General features: G+C 40.7%; 1 protein-coding gene across 1 annotated transcript in view; it reads left to right on the top strand.

Annotated features, from left to right (window-relative positions):
• Positions 1–7,594: 7,594 nt before the first annotated feature.
• hs3st1l2 (heparan sulfate (glucosamine) 3-O-sulfotransferase 1-like 2) overlaps positions 7,595–23,524 on the top strand; it is a 45,820-nt gene continuing 29,890 nt past the window's right edge. The window contains exon 1 of the mRNA XM_079250796.1: positions 7,595–7,782. The gene's annotated coding sequence lies outside the window, so the exon portion shown is untranslated. The remainder of the gene's footprint in view (positions 7,783–23,524) is intronic.

Here is a 23,524-nt window from a genome sequence, read left to right as displayed (position 1 = left end):
TTACATTTACAGAAGGGATTTTTGGTCAGAATGTATTGAATCCTAGTTATCTGACCGGTTTGCATTTCCATCTCAAAGCTGTGAAAAAGCTATTCTGATGGCTGAAGCCTGGTCTGTACACTCTCAAAAATAGAGGTACAAGATAAGGACATTTCTGTACCTATAGGTACATTTTAAAGAAATGTTCTCTCAAAAGTACGATACTGGTCTTTAAGAGACCAGAAGCACACCTTCAGAGTACGAAAAAGGGTTCAAAGTGACATAAAGTACAAATTTGTACCATTTTGACCATAAGGGTACCTGCAGCATTGATAAATGTAATGTTAATGGCTGTAATGTTACAAACTAGAGCAGAGTTGAGTGATGACAGTAGTACTACTTAACAGTCATTTACTACACCAGACAATGAAGGTCAGATGCTGCAAACTAAGTGTATGGCTGGTCAGTATTTTGAGTTTTTGAAGATTATTTCTAGATTAAAGATAAGATAATATTGCTAAATTGCATGGACCAGGCCTAATCCTGTGAAAACATAAAAAAAACATAACTTGATAAGGTGAGGTTGAACTTGATAAGGTACAAAAATAGACCAGAACTGAAGGGTACAGAAATGTCTCTCAAAAGAGTACACCCCCAGCGACAAGCATTTGTACCTTTTTAGGTACAAGCTGGTACCTCTATTTTTGAGTGTGTAGGTTGGTCGGCCTCACATCGGCTGCTGTCGTTCTTTGGCTTCTTTAATCTTGTTTAACTTTTCCTGAATTTATTCCTGTCTCCTACGTTCAGCTCTGCCAGCTCGTTGGATACTCATCCAAACACTCGGTAAATAAGTAAAGAGCCTGGACCTCCTCGTCCGTCCACCCAGCTCCACGTTTCCAACGATCAAAACACAGAGATAAGTTCGTCAGATTAACAATGACAGCAAACTGGGAAAGAACAAAGGAAATCTGAAGGCGGTGATGACCAGCGTAACTCAGAATGAAGAACAGAAAATAAAATCATCCTACACTTCATCTTTCAGGTGGAATATAAATAAAATGTAAAAAGTTGATGTTACACTGACATTATATCACGAAAGCAGGACGTTATGTAGCTGTGATTCTTTCATTTCAGACAATCTATTGAAACAGAAAGTAACAACAGTGGTTGGCAGACCACAAGATAAAAATATCAACACTTCAGTAACTTGTCATGTGAGGCGTCGTCGTGGTCTGACGGTGTCGGTTTTAACGGTTTATCACCTCGTCAGAACAAACAGCTCGCTGTCCAAACAGCACAACTTTAATGTTGAACAGTTTCACACTTGCATTCAAAGTTCAGTTCACCTGCGAAGGTTTTTAGTACATTTCAGGTTCATTCTGACATCATCCAGCAGCCAAATGTCCCAAACTTTATGTGAGTAATGTATGTGAGCAGTCTGAACCTCAGAGAAACCTGTTCTGTGTCGGAGCAACCTTCAAGCTGAGCTACATAAATCCCGAACAGATATGTTCAGTTCCAGAGAGCAAAATGACATTAGCGGACTTCAGCATCACAGAAAATCTTCAAATCCAGCCTTCATCAGCGTTGGGAAAAACATTTCACATATAGTTTGTTTGCTTTTGTTTATTATATCTAATTTTAGTTTAATTTGCGTTTTGATTTTTCCTAATTTCACTTCTTCAAAGACTTTTTTTTTTTTTGTTATTTTTTTAAATCACCAACATCATGGAAAAGCTGCAAAAAACAAGTGCTTTCAAATACTTCCCCCTCTTTTTGCTTGCACCTCTGCAGCCTCTCGCCCGTCTGTGCTGGGTGATGGGGAACGGAGGCGCAGAACCAGAGTGCAGAGCTTTGTTGTAGCTGAAGCTGCTTCCTGTCCTGCATTATTAATATCTGATGTTCACAGTTGACCTGGTGCTCACACACTTTCCTCACAGGACGATGAGCGATAGAGCGCATGGGTGTTTGTGTGCAGCAGAATAAAAAGAAAATTAAACTACAGCTGCAACCTGCAGGTTGGAAACACCACTTCTGCTCTCAAAGTGTCTCCTCTCTGGAAGATAATTGCTCATAAATGGCTTAATCCTCATCAGCATCCCGCAGCCTGCGTGTATTGTGATGCTACGCTGCTAATAGCTGTTAGTTCTGTGTGACAAGCTTTGGAAATTGTTCCTCAATAATCTGTCTTAGTTCAGCTAAAATTGGCGGTTCATTACTTCCTTAAATGAGACCAGTTTTATCCAAACACCCAGTCACTGAAAAAGAAAAAAAAATAATGTAATTTAGATTATTTTCCCAGAAAAAAAAAAAAAAAAGAGTGGGAATGAGCGATCCGTCACAAAGCCCTGTAAGAAAACTTCACTGACAACCATATAATGAGCCTCTGTGAGGATCTCCCACCATTTTATTGTGTCTTTATCTCCTTTATGTAAACTGGGGGGGTGAGACGAAGGAGAGAAAATAAAGGGCTGCAGGTTTGGAACAAATTACCCATGCTTATTTATTCAGAGATGTCGCCTCGTAGCACTACCAACCCCCTGGGTCTCCCCGCAGGACAGCGTGAGCGTCAAATCATTCTGCTGCCTGGAAGGAGGAAGAAGAAGAACAAAAACATGGCGTAAGAAGGGGAAATGAGAGAAAGAAAATAAAAGCGATGGCTTCCAAGAACTTGTCAACGGGAAAAGGACTGAAGCGATAGATAAGAAGAGGGAAGAGGTGGAGGTCAGACGGGCGTGTGGAGCGGGAAGAGAGGAGGAAGAGGAGGAAGCGAACACAAAGGGAAGATGACATAAAAGGCAGGAAGACAGTTTCAGGAGAAAGTGAGAAGAACAGGAGATGAGAGTGGTGCTTAGTTCGAGCCTGGGAGGGAGGGAGATGTGAAGGGGGGAGATGGGGGAGAGGGTGATGCAACCAACCAGGCAGGAGGTGAGGAGGGGCGGAGGGCCGGTTGAGTGTCTCCCAGGGGTCTCAGAGGGAGACGAGGATGGCTCTGCGAGTGCACCCCCCTCTGAGAAACCCAGCAGGGGGTCGGCTTTCTGTTCGGGAGGGAAAAAGGAAAACCACCTCGGCGCCCTGAACAGTCGCTCGGTGTTTGCAACAGAAGCTCCAGATTCCAGCTGGTGGAGAAGCTTTGTTCATGTCCAACCCCCCCAGTCTCACACACACACACACACACACACACACACACACATATAAAACATGGTGCCCTTCGGTCCTCGGGCCAAAACCTCCTCATGGTCCCAAAGACCCGCTTTAAAACCAGAGGTGATTTGTCCTTTCAGGCAGTTGCTCCAAAACTGTGGAATGCCCTGCCTTTTTCCCTCCGTGAGATTCAAACTGTAGATTCTTTCAAAAAGCAGCTGAAGACGTATTTATTTAGACAAGCTTTTAGTTGACTGTCTTCTGATACAGATTTTTCAAATGTACATTTGTTTATTTTTGTGTTGTTGCTGTTCCCCTTTGCACTCTGTGAAGCACTTTGTGATTTCATTTCTGTGAAAGGTGCTATATAAATAAAATTTCTTCTTCTTCTTCAGTATATTAAAAAACTTAAAATTTACTAAAGCAAAACAAAAAAAGTTTGGGTTTTGCAGAGGATCAGATTTCGACTTTATCGTGAGCAAATCTTTTACTCAGCACCACAACTCAGTCACTCCCAGTAAGACCACCTTATTTCTTCTTCTCCTGTCTCCAACTCTTCCTTTCTGTATCAGATGGGATCTTCCAAGCCAAGAAACAAATAAAGCAGAAACTAATCATGCAACTAATGGTTGGAACCAGAGGTAACAGTCTTTACAAGATGCTGTTCCCACCAGGAAGTGATGTACCATCACATCGTACGAGAAACGATGCACAACTTTCCCAAGGTTTTGCTTTGTATTTCCAGCAGCCAGTTAGAAATGTGCAGATGTTCGTGGGTTACTTTTCATATGAATTTATACAAATAATTTGTTAGAACAGCCTGATCATCGCGTCATCTTTTTCCTTCCATCACTTTATCTATAAATGAAATACCAGTTAAATGATGGTATCTGTTGTTTGTTCATAGCACAAAAATATACAACCCATCCAGTTTTTCTGTCACGATGGATCAAAAGCAGATCAGAGGCAGACTATGGTGTATTTTCTTCTTCTTCAATGAGGAAGAGGAACGTGTGCTTCATGTATGTGTTTTTTATGTCGGAACAGAGATCAGTCAAGTTTATAAAAACGACGGGATACATCGCTGGTGGTGGCGGCACATAAACTGTGGAATGAGCTGCCTTCATGTATGAGACAGGCCTCCTCTGTATCTGTTTTTAAATCTCTGCTGAAAAAACATTTGTTTACGTCGGCAAGTTGACATTTATTATCTGATTTTATTTTGATTGCTTTTAGAAATTATTTTACTGTTAGTCACAGTATCATTCATGCATTCATTCATTCATTCATTTTCTAAACTGCTTAATCCAATTCAGGGTTGCGGGGAAGCTGGAGCCTATCCTAGCACTAAAACTTCTGCATATAGAGGAGGGAGGTGTGTCGTTGACACCACCTCCATCCAGGTGTGGCTGGACCTGATATCACTGTGCTTTCCTCTGCCGACATTTTGGAGACCTTTAGACTATGACACCTTCCATCAAAAGCATAACAATGGTTTCAGCTCATGTATGTGATTTTTACCATTCTGGGTGCAGTTTAACAGGTTGCCATGGTTACATACAAACACAGTCAAACAAGACATTGTCATACTGGTTGAATTCCAGTTACAACATTGCTGAGAAGTCAAACCCACCTGGCTACATTCAGAAAACAGTCATAGTTTATGATGCAGTCAGTGATTTGCTCGCTACCTGCTTGGTTTCAGGCTGTAATGTCACGCGGTTAGAAATGAATCATCATCATGAGTAAAATAAATTCTTCTTCGAATGGGATCATTGCAACATGGATGCAGTTTTTAACCTTTATACCTTTGGATGCGTACTTGTTTAAAGTAAATACAATCCACACATGCATGTTTAGGGAGAAAGTTGTTCTCCAACCAGCATTTAAACTGCATGAGATTAAAAAATAAAGCTGAAAACTGTGGTGGACATGGTGAATCCTGGTGACGTATCCACTCCATTGCTTGGATTTCATAAAGATTTGCAACCTCCTTGCAACCTGTTTTTTTTCTCTTTTAAACTGATTTACATCATGGGTGGATTGTGTGAGAATCCTGCAAAGTACAAAAAACAACATAACAACACACATAATGCCACTTGACAAGCCCTTCAGTGTGAAGGAGGTTTGCCTGCACAATACTGGTCTGGGCACAAGACACACTACAGCAAACCATGTTTAAATTAAATGAAAATAATAAGTTTTACTTAATATCTCACTGAACAACAACAGGGTTTACAATATTAGTGTACTAAAGGTTTAGAACGTGAGAAAAAAAAAACGCTGTAGTGCAATAAAAATGTCTATTTCTCACGTTGTGCTCTAATAAACCTAAATCCGGCCCTTATTCTCATGTAATTTCACTTTGTACCTTGAGATAAGATGTGATTGAGATAATTGTTCTCCTTTATTCTGTTAATGATTCTGCCTTTAGTCAATACTTCTACAACACAAGTATAAATGCAAGCATAGGAGAGGCTCCTGTCTTTTCTCTTTTTTTAATTCATTCATTTGATCAGCATACAAGCAGCCGCCTTCTTGCCGTGGTACATATCTTCTGATACCATCTAGGATCCCTATCCTTTATTTTTGCTCATCATTTATTAAAGCACATGATTGTTTTATGTTCTGGTTTGTCAGCAGCCATAAGAAGCTGACAGACGCTTTGAAAAATCCAAGGTTTTATTGGGAAAAAATGCAGCCAAAACCAAAATCTGAGCAAAAGAAAAAACAAAAACGATCTGACGAGATGCAGCAGAGAGAGTACTGAACACCTCACCTGACAGTCCTCATACACACACCTTCACAGCTGGAGCCAGTTTAAACAAAGACAACTAACCTCATGCACCTGCTCCTTATTACTCAGTCCCATGTAAACATTTCTGCTGCAAGAAATACTCACGTTCTGCTGAAAATATTCACCTAAAAGCACATTTTCAGACACATTTCATGGAAAAGGAGTGGATTACGCACATGTGAGCCGTTCATAGAGATTTACTTTTCCAGAAGAAGAGGTCTGGGAGTGACTGCCACAGACGCTGCAGGGAAGGCTTAAAGTATGAAATGAGGCACTGGAAGACTGACAGCAGCAAATATTTGAAATAAACTCGCATTATCTTTAAACCAAATGCTTAAAATTGACTAAAGCTTTACCATGTAATGCAGGATTTCTGCAGGTGCTGAAGGGATATAAATATTTCCTTTGTTATGATGACATAAAAACGTAATCAGGGCAACATTTACTAATGACTCGAAATAAATTTTTTAGGAAACAGAGCTGGATATTGAATATTTGACTAGTGAAATGAGGTCGCTTGCGTTCTCATTTCAAGAACAGTGGGAGTCATTTGTACCCTCAGGGATGTTTAGCTTGAAACCAGTTACAATCCCCAGATGAGTTCAGTCTATAAAATGTATGAAAACATCTTTAAATTAAAGCTGAAAGTCTGCGTTTGTTCACCTCATTCTCATCGTTTTGGTTCAAGTACAATGAGTCGGAGTGCTAACCTAAAGTACTGCTGCACAAACACCCGAGCCGGCTGGGCTTTGTATCAATGCACACCCACAGAAACACCCCCCCTCCTCAGCCTCCTGGGGAGCAGTTTAATGTGGATCTGGAGCAGATTAGCAAGCTAAAGCTACATACTGTAATCGCTGTGATGGGCTTAGACAAAACTGAGTGGGGGGGCTCTTCAAGGTTAAACTGATGGCTGTCTTTTTTAATTATCTGTCAATGCTCATTCATGCAGAGAGCTTTATGTGTTTCTATGCTGTAAAAGTGTTGATTTGAATGGCAAATTAGGTGTTTTTCAAATTCATTTTTCTGTCTTTTTTGTATTTTTGTTTAGCATGAAATTGCTTAAAAACTCCACAATGTGTTGTCGCGATCGACAAGCAGCAATTTGTCTGGAAATGATGTGAAAATTTCAAAAGTTCTTACGAATATGAAGCAAAATCAACTTTAATATTGATGAATTTATTTCTTTGTGCTGTTTAAACCAGTTTATCTGCAAGTTTTTTTTTTTTATGATTAAAAAGACTTTCAGCACAATCTGATGGGGGGTTTGAGGAGGAAAGCCAATGAGAGAAGGTTACAAACATCCAATCAAGCAGGAAAAATGGCTCAAGCCAAATGAGAGGGAAGAGAGGAAGAGGAGGATTGGAAATGTTTTGCTTCATCATGAAGGTGAAGGTGATCAGATGGAAGAACAGACCTGATGTGAAAGAAGGAAAGACGAGAAGAATGAGGAAAAGTAGGAAGGTGGAGAATGAGAGGGGTGTTTCCCTGCAGGCGGAGATATGTTTGTGTGTGAACTAATCTCTCACACACACACACACACACACACACACACACACACACACACACACACTCATGCCCTCCCTCTCTCTCAGTCACCGAGTCAGTTGCAACAACACAGTCACAGAGGACGGCAGCACAAAGCAGAGACGCTGTGTTACCAGCTCGTGCACAGACATACCTCACCACGCTGTGCACAGACCGGCTCAGACGCTCAACACACACCTCCCCGGCCACAATCCAGCAGCTGAAGCGAAACCGACGAGGAGGAAGAGGAAAGGAAGAAGTTAAAGAAGAAAGGAAGGAAAAGACCAGAGCAAATCCTGAGAGAAGGAAGCATTTCAGGCAGAAACAGCAGCCAGGTAAGGCTACTTCTTACCCCAAAGAGAAACTAAAAAGCTGCTGCTTTCCCACAACTATTATTTGACACAAAAATGCAGCATTTACAGAATTTAAATAGCTGTAAAGATTCCTACTTCAAGGTAAAAGCAAAGGCTGCACCTGTGCATCCTGAGGAGTTTCCTTCATCTATCCTCACTTTTCCAGTTGAATCTCTGCTGCTTTTTTTTTTTACAGAGACAAAAACTTGTTTTTAGGCTTGTTTTTAATGTTTCAGTGTTTTATTTCCTACAAAAAAGGGGAAAGAGTTGTTTGTGGTGCTGTGAAGTCACGCATGTTTAACTTTGGGAGGAAATGAAGCTGTGCAGATGAAGCATGTTCCATATGAGGGACACCTGGCATTCTGCAATGTGTACAGAAATGCAGAGGCAGGAGTAACTATACAGGAAGCAAGAGAACGGCTGAATTGTTTCAAGAGGAAGTTTTGAAGTCTAAAAAAGTGCGTCTGGGTTTATCAGAGATTTCCATCATCAAGCTGAGAAGGAACTTTCCTCTTCAGTGGCATTAGACATCACATCAGGTTTACCTTTGTTCTGTAAAAAGACAAAGCAGCGGCGTTTCTTTTGCTTCCATCATTGTTGACATTTTATTTTTCTTGGTGCTTTAAATTTCCTAAATTATTTTAAGCGTGATGCAGCTTGATTCTGTGCACATACATGGAGCATCTAGAGAGGACATTATCAGCTAAACTTCTGTTTATGTTTCAGATTTGTAGCAGCAGATTTTTTTTTTTTTTTTTTGCAGAAGGAAGCTGTTTGTTTCCAGCCTCCAGTAATCAATCATTTATTCATCAGCAAGTAATATCAGGAGCTGAGATGCTGTTTTTAAACCCAAACGCAAGTCAGTTTGCAACTTCTGAATCCATAAAGCAGATTTATTTTAATGAGTAATCAGTCAGAATAATTATGCATGTCAACATGGAGAGAAAAATGAGCATATTATCTTCAAGGCTACAACTTCATTCAGCCTGATTGTGCACACATGACTGCTAAAACAAGCAGTAATTCTCCACCAGCAACGCTTCACAAGCCACTCCCACGTGGTTAATTGGTTAAGTAGCACCAAGGGGGGGAAACCTGCAGATTTTGGAGCTGAAAGCATCCAGACAACAACAACAGCGGGAACAGATCCAGGTCAGAGGGGCTGCGAGGGGACAGTGCTGCGTTTTTGACCTTCTCTTCTGTTTTATAAAGAGATAAAACATGCAAGGAGAGAGAGAGACTCAGAAGAGAGAGAGAAAGAGAGAGAGCACTGGGATGAATGGATTCATTGTCTGGACTGTGTGTGCGTGTGGTAAATGAGTGGGAGTCTTTTTGAGTGTCTCAAAGCAAACCGTGAGGAATCAATGACATGTGAGAAGTTAATCTTTCATGAAAATGTGGACAGTTTCGTAAACAAAGAGATCACACGAAATAACTGTGTAACCCTGAGATTATCATGATGTTTCGCTCATCTGTGGGACTAAATACCGTTTTGTGTTACTTTACGTCGAACACAAACAAAACTGCAGGAATTCATTTGCTCGTCGGCGGGATTTTTTTATGTTTCGGGTGATAAGGGTGAGCAGCGAGTGGCCGACTTCAGGCAGCATTAAAGGTCATACCCACGCTGGAAACTCGCAGAGAAATTCAGCGGAGGATGATGTCACAGTGCCAACCGACAAACCGAGTCGACAGAAGATGTCACCACATGAAAAACAAGACATTTTCTAACAAGCTGAGCGCCTGAAAGCACCAGCAGTGCATGAAAGAGGCTCCAGACACGTGTATCTTTCCGTCTCATTTACTGCTTTTATCTCGAACCACTTCCACGCTCCAGACTTAAGGGTTAACATCGAAGGATGTGGTGGAGAGTTGGATTTCTCCATCCTAAATAATCTGCACAAACATTTAGACACCAGTTTGACAGAAATAAACAGACTGGTGTCCACTTGGAGGCGGTGGACTCAAACGTAACCATCACCTCAAGTCAATGATTAACCTGCTGGCAACAAGAACGGACTGAAGAGAAATGAGTAACAAGATAAGCCTCTTGAGCAATTGAATCAGTGCCCACGTCCAGTAAACCGAGATGAGAAGTATCAGATCTTACATCCCTGAACTGGCATCAGTACAGATCAATGTATTGTTGCTGTTGGGGTCAGAAAAATACATTTAACTTACAGATAGTCCCTGAACTCAACTGCCCAACCTGCATGGGAACGGGCGGGTGGAACAAATAAACAGAAGGATGGGTGACGGGTTTTCGTGCTAAATAAAATCCAGTTTAGTTTTGTTTTGCCGTTGAAATTTGAGTCTGACTGTTCATTCATTGGTCCGATAAAGGGTCGCGGGTCTGACTTTGTGCTGAACAAAAAACTGGTAGATTGATTAGAAATCAAAGAGCAGAAGCTTCATGTGCAGCTGGAAAGAAAGATGCATCATCTAAACAGTCTGCAAAGCTTTTAAACAATATCCGCCAGTTTATACGGACTATTCCCTTATCAGACCTGCAGTGCACATAGCATGAACACACCTCAGCCACATCGGTGATAAAAACACAGCAGGGCTGCAAAAACAGGGAGATTATAAATATGAATTAAGAAGGTCACAAACACTTCTGAATGTTAAACTCAAATCATCAGGGTAACTTGCATGACTTTACTTTGTTTCCTCTTCTCTCTCAGGCAAATTTATCTTGACTTTTTAAGATTTTGCTTGTTTTAAAAATGATTTAGAAGCACTTCATGCTGAAAAATGTTTTTCCCTCCATTTGAAAGACAATCAATCATTTCCAAGCCGGTTCATATAGCAGTGAAGGTGCTTTTCGACGCTTTTCTTTTATTTTGCTCAGATGCTGAAAAACAACCATAAAGTGCTGCTAAAACCAAGCAGAGAAGGTTAGACTGCGCTGTTGTTTATTGATCAAATTATAAGCTAATTTCTCCGCTCTCTTTTAACAGATCATCAGATTAACCCACAGCCTGCATGTCAACGTGACCGCTGCAGATATAATGAAGCGTTAGATAAATGTTGCTGAGTGACAGATAACTGAGTATTTCAGAGTTAAACGGAAACAAAAGTTTCATGGATGCACAAAACTTCTCTGCATTTTTTTTTACCAAACAAAGGAAAAGCTTGTTGCTTCATGATATTAGCAAAGAAATTTAACTCATTACATGACTCCCACCGAGGGTGATGATCAGGAAACATGTTTATTTTACAGATTTATTAACAGAAATAAAATCCACATGCGATGAAGGAAGGGATGGTGCTGTGAAGCGAACAAAGCATTTTCACTCAAATTGGATTATTTAACAGAAATAGTGCTTCTCTTCTCATTATTATTTAATGTTTTCCCAATTTAGCATCAAAAATACTGATTTTCTCAGTTTGAATCCTAAAGTTACCAGCCAGGCACAAGCCTCTTCACAGTGCGGAGTAAACATACGTTCTTTCACCTAAAAAACAGCAGAAAAAGTTGCTGCATTTGTAACTAGTTAGTTATCAAAGATAGAATCACTGGAGTGTCTGAAAACTCACTACATAAAGCGCCAGAGTTGTTAGCAAAGTTCTGACATGTACACAGGAAATCGTGCACTGACAAACCACGTTGTTTGGATTTCCAGCGTTCTAAATAACTAATTAAATATTCATATAGGACATTTTTAAGTCCAACACCTTAAATAAACAATCTTTACTAAAATTCATCCAAAGTCCTTTTTTATTTGACACAAAAAAATGTCTTCAGAACTTTCCCAAGAACTATGAAACATTCGAGTCTGTAGCTGCGTTTCTGTTACATTTTATTCATAAAATTTAAGTTTCAACAAACGTTAGCGATTTGCATGTGTTTCCAGTAAATAGCGTTTAACCCATAAACCTCAGGTCTTGTACAATCTCATCCATCTCATGAGATTTTACACAAACTGTGGCTTTTACAAGCCATATAGCATTACTTTAGGGTTTGCTAGTTGCTGCGGAGAATTGGCTACGACTTTTCGAAGCTTTTCTTCCTCTTTTTATTTTCTGAAACTCTGAAATTCACATTGTGACATCTTTACTGGAAATGAGCCGATCATGACCCCTACGTCATGCCCGGTGTCAGAGAAGGCTTGGTGGACACAAACGCAGGCTAAGCCAAGATAAGAAGTTCTCCTGATATTCCCAAACAGGTAGAAAGAACACTACATGAAGAGAAGGGAGGGCTGCTAACAAGACTACACAAGGGATTAAATACAAGGAAATACAGGTGCAACACATGACGATAATGAGGAGAATGCAGGGGAAATCCATGATGGAAGGCACAGGAGAATCCTGGGAAATGTAGTCTGAGCCGGTGATCAGTCGGTAGGAGAGGCTGAACGAACCAGATGAAGAGCTGACATGACATCCAGGGACACGTAAATGCAACAAGTGTTTCCATTACACTTTATCAATATGTTTCTGAACCAAAACGTCTGAAAAACTACCTCATCAGAACATAAAACCTTTTTAGCAATATTTGAGACTTTTTTTCTAAAAGAAATTAGAGTTTTTTTAATTGCAATTATTAGCTTTTGTGCAATTTTAGGTGTAGTGGGAACGCACTTTGTGTCTCTCTGGATATTCACCGTTTCTTTCAATTTGTGATTTTGCACACAAACTCTGGACTGCATGCGTGCAAACCAACTGCATATCAGATCTGTGGTGTTTACTTCCTCTTCTGTCGTCGACATTCTGCCCTACATAAAGAACTAGCCTCCTTCTTTACACCGCCTTACCTCCAATGTTTTTTCATCTACGCTTAATTTGCTCAAACTTTGCTTCTCATTCAGCTGCTTTGTTTGCATGTGAATGTCAACATGTTGTCTCAGTGCAGCCACTGGATTTGTGACACATCATGGAACAGTGTCATACATGCAGCAACAGTACTGCAGGACAAATGACCAAATTAATTATAATCACTAAATTGAACAGAATGTTTTCATATATATACCCACTAAGATTCTTTTTAACTCACATCTGTGGGTGTTAAACTACACTGTGTATGTTTTGGGCAGTCTACCTGGAAAATGGGACTCATTAGCTCCTTCCTAGATGAGAATAAATCTGCAGCACTTTTCACTGCAGCTGGGGTGTCATCAACACCAGTGTGTAATTTTAACACATTGTTGCCATACAAAGGAACGGCATAATAATATTCCTTTGGAGTTTTCACTTTTGTTCGTCACCTTTTCTGGCGTTAAGTGCTCCGACTGTTGCTGAAAACAGCTGCAGCCTCTAAAGAGCAACAAGAACCAACCAGGATACCAAAGCTGAGAAAAGGACCCCACAAACAGGAGCTAGTTCATCCATTTTCACGGTTAAAACACTGATTAGAGCAGCTTAAACCTGTTTATGATAAATCACAGGCAGTAAATGAATGAAAGCAAAGTGAAGAGGAAAAGAAGGATTATTTGTTGTAGCATGCAGGTCTAATAAACATCACAATTTTAACTCACTAGAAGAGAAAGTCCTCGAGTGTGAATGCTATATGATGATGATAACAGCTGAAAAGTGTCTGAGCTGAAGCTAAACCACGTCTCATTTAGCTGTTCTAGTCTTTAACTTGACTTATTTTACACCTCAGAAAAGTTAAAGCTCTGCATGGAGGAAAAAAAACCCAGGATCACAAACCACCAAAGCAATTAAAACCAGAGACGGTAAACAGGCGAATCAATTAAAATAGTGATTAGAGCATAAAGCAGCGTCGATAAAGTGCAGACAAGCAAAGCTGCAGCCACCTTAAGCCAATGTTTATGCTTCTTCAGAGCCGCTTTCTGTTTACCTCTGCATCGAAAGCTGATAAGATTCCAAACTAAAGTCATAAAGACAGGAACGCCTCTCAACACAACAGTGTTTGGCATATTTTCTGTTATGAATCACAGAGATAAAGAGAAAATGAGAAGAGGAAGAGGGAGGAGGGAGACGATGACGAAGGGAGAATTAGGGAATACGTTGAGGTGGATGTGTGCAAAGCAGTTTGGATCAAAAGCAAAATGGATGTTTTAGAAAATTAGGAACATGGGACAATTTGAGAGCGAGATAAAAGCCAAAGAGCAGCGCTGACAAAGACTTTGTGTCGTGTCTAGAGGGTTGTCTGTGGGAGGGGGGGGCCTCTGCCACCTTGGTAGCGGAGTACATTATGGCTGTTTGGGCACATTATGGGGCATTAGCTGGAGGAACTTCCCTGAATAATGCATGACTGTTATATATGAGCGGAGTGCAAACATCCTGTGAAGAGCTCTAAAGCAGGGCACACTCGGTTAGAGGACATGTCAGAATGAATCAACCTGAACCCTAACCTGCACGACCACTGTTCACCTGAAATTCACAACTTAAATCTCTACACTTAAAATCAGGTGATTTACAGTAATACATGAAAGTCTTTATTTCTTTATATTTCTCTTTCAAGCTGGAATCATTTCCTCTAATCCTTCTCCAGGCTTTATGTTCTTCCTTCGTTTTTACTCATTTTCAGTCCATTCTTTGTACTTTCTGTACTTTCCAATGAATGAGGCCGTTGTCTGTGAAGATACAATGAATCCTTCAAGGACTAAAAAAAAAAGCCCAAAACTCGTGGGATAAAGAGAGACGCTTCTATTGACAATTCTGCAAAGAATCTGTTTTAAATGATGTATTTTCTCATAAACAGTCGTTTACAACGAAACACAATCTGTTTACATTTTGTTTAGTTGCACTTATAAAATAAAACAGACATAAAAAATACATCTTTCATAATCAACTATGTTTCCAAAGAGCAATCAGCTGGAAATGTTCCATATTATGTTGAAAAATGCCAAGTATTTGTCTAAAAACAAACTTTCTACATCAAACTAAAAGGATCTGAAAGGGATGTCCTTAAGAAACAGAGAAAAATTAACAAACGCCTGATACAGTAGCAAAGAGAAAAAGTGTCATTGGTAATGTTTGCATGGAAGGATGACGCAAAGCCATTCCTACACCTGGACCAGACAATAATAAGCAGAAAATTCTAGTTTTTTTTTAAACAAATTATCTCTAATAAAACAAAAAAAGTGCAAAAATTATGTTCTATTTATTGCTATGTGATGTGTCTACATTATTATTGTACAAAAGGAATCAGAAGATACGTATCAGATTGAATTCAGTAGGATTTAAACAGTTATTACAACTGAGACATGTTTCTCAGTGGGACTAAATGTACAAATAAAGGTTAAATTAAAAAAATGTCAAGAAAATAGGTTTTAGAAACTGTGTATTAATAAAAGGTTAAAGAAGGAAGATGCAGTGAAAAGGCTGACGTACAGCAAAAGACACATGAACTGGAAACCAGTGGAAATTCTCCCCAGACCACCAACCACAAAATTACCCGAAGCAGCGTGGGATCAACTGGGAAGAGGACCAAACAAAAGCCAACAGCTACATGAAGTTTGGAAAGTCCTGGAAGCCTGGAAACTCTTTCTAAAGACTCCTACTGGAGATTTCTACAAGAAAAACCCGTCTAGGAGGATTCCAGCTGTGTGGAAGAATGAAGATGCTCCGACCAACTATCAGCTTTCAGGCTCATTAGCTCTCGAGTGTCACGGATGACTATTCATTCACACACACTCTTGCCTCGTCCTGTAGAGTACAATTAACACGTTTTTAAGTTTTCATCCTGAGTGCGTGTGAATTTAAAACCGGACAGTTTTTCTGCCGCAGACAGTTTTCTGAGTTGTGTTGCTACATTTCTGGCCGTCAGCATGGCAGCAGACGTCCGCTGTGCTCCGAACGATCCTCAGGTCTGACTATGAGCCCATCAACGTCTCTCACACGTTTAGACACACTTGCCGTCACAACTTTTAGTGATTGTGTGTTTCATTGTGTTGAGCTGAATTTTGCTGCCTCCTGTAGTAATTCTACCTTCCAGTGAGATTTAGGTTGACTTTATTTGCACAGAAACAACTGCAGGCATGAAAATTTGTTTATTTTCCAACACCTTTAAAAGCTGATAAAGTGTCTGATATTCTAAAGAAAATTTGCATTTTGATTGCAATTCATCAAAACATGCCTGTCCAGCTCTCTGGGACCACTTCAGGTACCTTCCACAATATTTCTACTCAAATGAAAACAACTTTGTTTGTCTGAAGCTTTGCTTTGGTGGAAGGACCTTTATTTTCTGGCCTGATAGTTTGTTGCTTTTCTCTGCGATTCAGTTCAGACAGTTTTTTATCCTTTTAATCCTCAGTTGTATGACTTCAGAGTTTATTGCTCCATCAATGATGGCAAGTAATTCATGTCATATTTATGTGAAGCTAAAGGACCCAGATGCAGAATCACGGGCAGGAAGCGAGCCAAGTAAACAGGCAAAAATAAATTCTAATGACTTGCTGAAAATAACCACGAGCTGAAGGTGCTGCTGCAGTAGTTAATCCAACAGGGTCCAACAAAAATAGCATCCATAGGCACAAAGAAACAACAGGACAGACGAAACGAGCAGGAACGTAACAGAAGTACAACAAACAAACCGGCAAAGGTCAAAGTAAATTAGGTGGCATCAACACTGAGGAGAGTTATGACTTACAAAGCACAGGTGATGTCGTCAGCAGTGAACCCAGATCTGAACAAGGACGGAAAGCAAAGCTACACACACACACACACACACACACACACACACACACACACACACACACACACACACACACACACACACACACACAGAAGAGATGAATCTCTTACATACTTATACAGTGAGTAAATCTTACAGGTATCATATGAAAAACTGTAATCCAAAAACTGGAACTACAGAAGTAAAAATATTTACATGACCATCAAATTCTGAAAACAGGCCATAATCAGATAAATATTAATATTCAAATATGTAATTAATCTGATCTTGCACTTTTGAAATGCGATATTCTAGAAACCCTTGTCTACATCATCTTAATGTCCTTCGTATTATACACACACAGGAGGAGACATGACTTCATGTTATTTTGACCACATCCAGTCTTTGACCTTGTTTTTAGCTTTAGCTGCTAATGTTGGAGCTAATAACCTGCTAATCTTTATTTGTACTCCGAAGTTTCACAACTGCTGCATTTTTTCTTTTATGTTCCACTCATACTGAGATGGTGCCACTTCTACCCTTTAGTGGTTTCCTTTAAAAAGATTTTTTTTTTACTCGTACAAACGTAAAAAGACTAAATAGGACAGACATATGGGTCTGCATGCACAAAGACGTTGAAGTATTGGTGAAATCTAAGTGCAACATTCATTCATTTTCCTAACCACTTAATCCGATGAAGGGTTGAGGGAAAGCTGGAGCCTATCCCAGCAGTCTTTGGGCAAAAGGCAGCGTACAACGCCACAGCAGGTCCACACAGAGACAAACACTCATGCTCATTCCTGTGGGCAGTTTAGAGTAACCAATGAACCTAACATGCACATCTTTGGATGGTGGGAGGAAGCCAGAGTATCCACACATACACAGAGAGGCCACTGTCCAAGCCTCGCCCCAGCCAAGGATCAAACCAGTGACCTTCTTGCTGCGAGGCCACAATGCTAACCACTGTGCCACTGTGCAACCCAAGCATGACATGTGGAAATAAATGACTTATGAAAAGGAAACCACAAGAACTAAATCAAAAATAAAATAAAACTTATGGACTAATGTGCTAAACCAACATCTTTCTCATTAATCTACATTTGTAGGGTCGTCATGAAAAGGTGAGCAACATGAATGTCATTCATATATTCAGAATGTGACAATAGATTGGTCTGAAATGTAAAACTCTTAAAGAGGAAGTCGTTTTTTAACGTTTTCCAGCCTGATGAGCATCATGTTTGCCGAAACCTCCTTTGAGTCGTTTACATTTCCACAAACACACCATGAATAATGGACTTTTAAGGATTTCTTTTTCCTCATACTTTATTTCAGAACTATGAAGTAAATAATTATTCTCATATTCGGATTATCTTTAAACTTGGTTTAAGGGCACATTCACATCAGCCTTTTTTGTTCAATTCCAAGTCTGTTTGCTCGGAAAGTCCTCTTCATTCGAGGTACCGTGAACACACAAATGAGTTCTGATTCACGTCAAAGAAGCAGACTTTGTTGGCCTAAAAGCAAAGGTTTTGTTCCGTTTGAAATGGATCAAATACAGGAAGAAACACGGGAGAAATCTCTCACAGTCGGACATGGAAGCGTTTGGTGAAAGTCCTTATAGAAACCCGATGAATCCAGACCTCCAGGATTCTCCATCTTCCCTCCAGTAGAGAGCAAAATATGTTTTTTAAAAAGTTTGATTAGTTTTTGAAGTGCAGCATGAACACAATCCCAGTCCAGAATAATGTTGTCCGTCCCACCCAACTACAACTAGTGCCCAATAGGACCGAGTCCAGTTGACTATCCTGATGTGAACGCTCCCTCATTCAGCATGGATTTCTGGTTTTGGTTGACCAGATTTCTTTCCTTGCAGTCATGTCGTTTCTCTTGGTTTTACTTCCAACTGTATCGCAAAATACTTTTATTGATTCATTCCTGCAAACTTTGCAATCTGCTTGTTTGATTCACACTTTGTATAACTTTATCTCTTGTCATCAATTTCACATTTTATACTTGTTTGGGCTTCTTTTACCATTTTCTAGTCAACTCGTTTTACTCTAGAACTCCTTTCCCATCATTTGTGATGAGCTGTGGGCAAGGCCGGATTATCCAATGGGAATTATGAGCACTGGCCCAGGGGCCCACGCTCACCTGGTGCCCATATGGGGCACACGTAGGGCAAACACCAGCAGTTTGGACATGAAATAAAATGTACAGAAAAGCCAGATAGTTACACCACTGCTAATAGTGTGTTACTATTGGTAACCATTGGCTGAGAGATGTGAGAAATGTCGTTTCACTGTATCATTCACAATTTTCACAATGTTGCAGTGGGGAAGGGGGCCCCTGGAACACTCTGGGCCCAGGAGCCTGTGCACTTTTAATCCGGCCCTGGCTGTGGGTTTACCTTGTTTTCTCCACACCAGTCCTGTCTTTTTTCCTTCCATAATTAATCTCAGGCCTTCATCGTGTTTTGCCAGATCTGTTGTCAGACTCCCTGCTTCAGCAGCTCTGGTGTCACTGGTCAGTTCTATCCACAAACCAGGACACAAATAGTGAATAAGCTGCGCCTTATAAGTAAAAACGTTAAAACAGTAGAACAACTGCTCTGCTGCCTTGATGCCTTAACAGAGTCTAATTTAAGGATGTGGTGTGTGGCTTTAAAAAGCCAGAGCTGCAGGGAGGCCATGCACACGGGAGGTCAACGTTAACTGTATTTGCTCAACCTTACACTGCGAGTTCGTCCGCTTGGCGGCTGCCCGTTCTGTTGAGGCAACGGCTTACAGTGACTCCAGCGTAGCGGGAGAATGCACACACAGAAAACATGTAGACTGTAGAGGCTGTCACACCTCATTGGCGATGAGGTGACAAGAACTCCTGGTGGCAGGCAGATGGAGAGGGCCAGCAAGACAACACACACACACACGCATACATGTAATTTCCTTGGTTATGGTTTAATATTCTTTCTGGCCAAGACCTGCAGGCACAGTTAAACCAAACATAAAATGAAAAAAAAAAATCAGAAATTTGGCCTTAACAATAAACCATGGTCTTAAGGGAGAGCTCGGCCTTATTACAGGATTATTTTTCAATATCCCAGAGTTAGTCATCATTTCTTTCATAACTTATAAATGACATGTGGGAAAGCTTTGATATTTAAAATGAAAAAATACATCTGAGACGGCCAGATGCTGAAAGTTATCATTAGTGTGCAAACAGCAACTCTGAGACATGAGTTCAGTTATTTAGAATAAATGAGAAATGTAGTTTATACACATGTGCAGCTTCATTAGGTCCACCTGTACAGATCCTGGTCAACACAAATATCTAATCAACCAATCACATGGTTGCAACTCAATACAATTGACCATTTAGATGTGGGAAAGATAACTTAAGGTTCAAACTGAGCATCAAAATGAGGAAGAAAGAAGATTTACTACTTTGAAACATGGCATGGTTTCTGGTCTGAATACTTTAGAAACTGTTTATCTACAGGGAGTTTCACAAACAACCTATCGGGTTTACAAAGAAAGCTCTGAAAGAAAAAATGTCCAGTTGTCTGGATTGAAATGTCTTGTTGACGCCAGAGGAGTAGTGGGTAGACTGGTTGGAGATGATAGCAAAACAACAGGAGCTCAAACAACAACTTCTTATATGAGAAGTATGCAGAACACCATGTCTGAATGAACAGCACATCAAAACAGTCAACTAAGAACAGAAAACAGGCAAGAAGTCAGACACTCAACAAAACCACCACAGAAGATTAAAAAGCTTTGCTTGGTCTGATGCATCTCCATTTCAGCTCCACATTCAGATCATAGGATCAGAATTGGCTGGAAGCAACATGAAAGCATGGATTTGTCCTGCTTTGGCTCAACATTTCAGTGATGCTTCGTCTCAATATGGAGCAAAATCTCAGAGGAATCTTTCCAAAACATGTTAAATCTGCACTGTCAGTCCAACATGTCGACACTGTGTCCAAACTTTTCTGCTTAGAAAGACCAAAGTACGCTCCAAGACTGCAGAACTGTTGAACCAAGGTGATCATATGAACGTTTTCTCGACTCATTAACCAAATCTTCTGGTTCCTGGTGGTTTACAACAGCAATGCTTGTTTACCCACTCAGCCCACCGTCTTTCAGCCCCGTTAATTAAAACTGCATTGATCAGTGCATTTTTTCCTCTCACTTGTCCTCCTGCATGCAGAGCCCAGAGGTCAGCTACAGAGCACTTTCTCTAGGGCTTGACAGGGTTTCAGTGTCTTGCTCCAGGGCACATCAGCAGGATAAATTGTCTATCAGCACATTGGGCTTGAGCCAAAGACTCCAGGCTGAAGGATGATGTTCCTGCTCCCCACGAGCTGGAACATCACCGTTTCACCTGAGCTGACTGCTGATCCGAGCTGCAATGTTAAACAGCTTTTTAAAAAATAAAGTTTAATTCATCACATATTTTTGTGTTCGATTCTGCGTTTAAGCCTCATCTCTCTCTTTTGTAATGTGTAAATAATGACCAGAATCTCGAATGTTTGTCATTCCAGTCATGACAAGAGATCAGATGAGCGAAGCAGCAATCAGACGCAGCCTTCAGACTATCACACCAAGCAAACTCATCTTCCTGCACCCTTCCTCCCCTCTGCTGTCCTGCCAATTAAAATCAATCACCCCAATCTCCCATGTATTGACCTGCTCTGTAAAGTCGTTAGGCTTAAATCCTGGCCAGCTCCCAAATTTTCAGAAAAAGTATCAAGGCAAGGTCACAAAGAGCAAAGAAGGAGGGAAAAAACTCCGCTGGGAAGAGCAGCACTTTAGACTTTTTAGGGTGACCTTGGTCGATTCCAGACAGTCGGAGGGAGTTCAAATCGCAATCTGGGTGGCGATGTGTGTGTGTGTGGCTGCTGATGGCGCTCATTAATTTTCCGTCGGAGAGACCCCCTCAAGATTGCATGTTCACACGTGTGTGTTTGTGTTGTGTGACAGGGAAAAGGGAGGTAGCGTATGAGGGGGGGGGTTAAGTAGAAAGGCAATAAAGCCATTTAAGAGTCATAAAGTGCTTGGTCAATCAAAACCACCCCCTGCTGGACACCTCATGCACGGCTCTGAGTGTGTGATTAGGTGTGTAAATGTGATATTGTGTACACATTTGTGTGTATGTGCATGCTCTAACTATAGTTGCAAAGTGCTCTGTAGTGTTTTGTGTATGTAGTGAATGAATTTGTGCATCCATGCATGTAGTGATGTGTGAGATATAAGTGTGTGTGTGTGTGTGTGTGTGTGTGTGTGTATACTGAGGGGCTTAGCAAGCCAGTCTGGAGAGGCAGTGGGATACTGCGCTCACAGAGAGACAAAGAGCCAGGCAGAAAGAAAAGGATACACCACCAGCGGAGTTCTGCTAAAATAGCAACACAACAGATGCGGTGATTCAAGTGCAATTTGTCTGAATGCTTCACCATTTCTTTCTCCATGAAAACACAACACGTACGCAGATTTCTATGTCTACGTTGGCACCCGTCAGACAGATTTTCTGCTTAATATGCAGCAGGACTCTGCACGTTTTGTTCAAAGCTTGCAGGTATATTGTAGATGAAAATGCATTTATGTGTGACTTTGTCCTCATTTCCTGAAGAGAACCACACACACACAAAGTTTGCTCATTAGTTCATTTGAGCCTTCTGCAGATTGAAACTGTGTTTTTTCTGTGATTTCACATCAGTTAGAATAGCACTGCTCTATAAAAGTGCATGGAAGTGAAACAGAAAACAAAAAACTGCTGAGAAGAAAAAGACGTTGCAGAAACTGCCCCATTAAAGCTCTGTGTCCTACAGCATCACTACATGCTGTGCCTTGTCTCTAAGGTATTCAGTGTACAGTACATTCACATGCAGCAGACACAAAGCGGCATCAGCATTCACTCAGCGATGGTTCAGAATCTAATAAGCTTAAGTTCACTCTGCTGAACTTGCTGAACATGTGAATATGCTCCCTCATTAAATGTGTCTGCTGCTCCACACTGGGAAGGTTTTCTCACAGTGTTGTGCAAGATTGTTTTAGCTTTGATTTAATAGTTTGTTTTGGCAGCGAGCAGAACTTAGCCGCCTGAATATTTACTTTTACAAGACATAGCTGAAGCACAGCAGAGAAGGACGGACCTGCAAACTGTAGTTGTTGTCTCAATCCAAGTTCACCTTCTTCTCAAGGATACTGCGTCTCCTGAAGTAAAAAAAAAAAAACAGGCATTGAGGAAAGGCTGCAAAATGGCCTTTGTTCAGGAACATAAGCTGTCACTTTAAACTAAGCTGTTTTTACAGAGGATGCAGAGCAAGTTGAACTACAGAAGGTGCATGTTGAATAGGGTGTAGTTTGAAAACCTCTGAGGGCAAAGCTGAACAAAAAGTTAGAAAATAATAGGAATAGACTTCAGATCTAACAGATTTCATCTGTTTGGGCACATTTAAGGCCCATTTATGCTCGACATAGACGGATACGCAGATGGATGAAGGGTTTCGTTTGTCTCCTGCATTGGCTACAGATGTAATTTGATGCATTTAACGGGCTTAGCTATGAGTTCTTTGAAGCAAAAAACAAAGCAGTACCGTTGGATGGGGAAGTGTTGAGCTGCAGGGCTGACATGCAGCTAACGAAAAGGAACAAACCAGAGAAGAAGAAGAAGAAGAAGAAGAAGAGCAGGCAGAAGACGGAGCACAAACCTACAAATAAAAAGCACACAAAAAAGATGCACAAGAATTTGAGAACTTGAACAACTGCAGACACACCAAGTGCATTCAAAGAGAAACTTTGTGAGTGTGTCTGCAACTTTACAGCCTCCAGCCCGTGTCAAAACGAGGACGTTAGCACTGAACTCACTACTGCCCACTAGTGGATGAGCAGCCTTAACAACCAACATGTGGAGGTGTGATGGTGGTGACGTATGACAACGTTTGAGACGGATGTCCCCATTTATGTACGTATGGGAGCATGAATGGGCCTTTAAGTTTCATTAATATCTGGATAATCTACTGGACTTGGTACAGTTTGGGGTTTCAACATTTGATTTTACATTCATGCTGCTGTACTTAAAGAAACCGGACCTTTTAAATAACATATTGTCCTGCTACTCAGAAGCGGCGCTGCAGCAACA

This window comes from Telmatherina bonti (genome assembly GCF_933228915.1).
Source record: "Telmatherina bonti genome assembly, chromosome: 13".
Taxonomy (NCBI): domain Eukaryota; kingdom Metazoa; phylum Chordata; class Actinopteri; order Atheriniformes; family Telmatherinidae; genus Telmatherina; species Telmatherina bonti.
Note: the sequence above shows the minus strand (reverse complement) of the source record. Positions and strands in the feature narration are given on the sequence as shown.